This window comes from Arachis ipaensis, chromosome B08 (genome assembly GCF_000816755.2).
Source record: "Arachis ipaensis cultivar K30076 chromosome B08, Araip1.1, whole genome shotgun sequence".
NCBI classification, from domain to species: Eukaryota; Viridiplantae; Streptophyta; class Magnoliopsida; order Fabales; family Fabaceae; genus Arachis; species Arachis ipaensis.
In genome coordinates this window covers 98,678,862-98,680,697 of record NC_029792.2, presented here as the reverse complement: position 1 = coordinate 98,680,697, position 1,836 = coordinate 98,678,862, and the positions used below count along the sequence as shown (strand labels likewise).

The 1,836-nt window shown below is 29.7% G+C and overlaps 1 protein-coding gene across 1 annotated transcript in view; it reads right to left on the bottom strand.

Moving 5' to 3' along the window:
• Positions 1–1,836, bottom strand: part of LOC107613401 — a gene marked incomplete in the record, with an annotated part of 5,911 nt that overhangs the window by 1,655 nt on the left and 2,420 nt on the right.

Here is a 1,836-nt window from a genome sequence, read left to right as displayed (position 1 = left end):
TGGTAAAAAATAATAAACTCTAATAATCCTTTAATATTTCTCGTCAAAAAGTACATTGAAAATCCAATACTTTTAGTATTAATTGTTAAAATCCGAGTTTATTAAATGATCAAACACAAATTCTATTTTTCACACGAATTTGAAATAAAAAATTAAATAGAAAATATAGTTTTATATTTTAGTTACATTCAGGACGTAAAATTAGAATATATTTATTCTGAACAAAAGAAATAAACAAGCTAATTTGTTTTTTGGTAAAGTTCTAAAAAGAAAAAATAAAAATAAACTAGCTAATTGATACATAAAAGTGGATTTTTCAATCATTAACACGTAAAACAGAATTTTTTTGTCATAAGTAAAACAGATTTTTTTTTTTGTGGTGATTATAAGTAAAACAGATTTGATTATCTTTTCTTTGGAATTATTTTTTGAATAGACATTAGCGATAAAACATTAGTTTTACCAAAACCATATCCACTAGTGCCAAATGAAGGCCTCACTTTTTGTTGTTTAATCGAGAACGGACGGGTAAAAGAACAAGGTAGGAACAATATAAGCGCTATAGGGCCCATTAGTAATTCCACTACCGTCCATATTTTCTTTGTTCCATATTATTAAACGACCAGCCACAACTACAAGCCATGGTTTCCCTCTAATCCACAACTTAAGGATTAGACTTTCAAACATCTAAGAAATAATAATACGCGACACGGTTAGTTGATTACGACCTGTGACCAAACACTGAAACACGTAACCGCCGCGAAGCATGGGAGCAAGTAGAGAAACAAAGAAAAATGATAATAGTGGTAGTATTTTGTCAATATAAACAAGGATAATTCGGCCATTTCGAATACTTTGGGTCGTGTTGAATACGGTAACATGGCCCAATACCAAACCAAACTATGGGCTTTCAACTATGTGTTACCACGTTACATAAGTGCTCTCCCCATACTGGGCTTAAAAGGAATTCATGTGCTCGGCTAAACCATAATCTTTTATTTTTTTTCCTAAAAAACAAAGATGCAAATTTTTTTTTTTTGTGTAAAAAAAATTAATAAGGGGGCCTGATGAAGTAAATTATCTTTTGCTTGAAAAGGAAAAACTGCCTAAAAATGGTTGTCTTGTATTGATCCTTTTTCGGCATAAAGCTAGTCCTATTGTAAAGAAAATAATTTTGCCTGCATGACATCTTGAATCGATGGATTTAAGTAATATTTATAATAAATATATATTTTTTAATTGAATACTATATATAGGAAAGATATTTATGAAATTACTAATGCATATAAATTCGTTACTTTTAATTTTTAGACGGTTAATTATCTATATCGGCTTTGCAGATAAAGGGGCCAACGTCTTTGCCGCAGCCCGCAGGTACCTACCAATTCCCCAAAAGTTTTACTTGTGACCAAATTTTTCCCGTCTCAATTAAAACCGATTATTTTTTCACTTATGATATAAACTTTTAATTCCTCCCTCGCCACCACCAACCCAAAAAAAAAACCACACCGGCGTTTTCTTTATTTCATAAAGTTAAACTTACTTTTATTTCCTTGGACTATTTTTTATTCACAAACTTCATGCCCGTAAAAAACCAATAAATTTCAAGAGTGGTCCCCATTTGTTGGACTGTCATGATTTAGGGAACGTATGCAATGCCCTCCTTGTTGCCACTGTATACCCAAGTTTTCTTAACAACAAATCAAAATATGTATTTTGCTTAAAAGATTTAATTAAAGAGTATTTAAGAACATTCGTTAAAAATAATATTAAAAACTTGTTATTCTTTCAATATAAAAAATTATATTTTTAAATTATAATTTTTTATTTGTAATA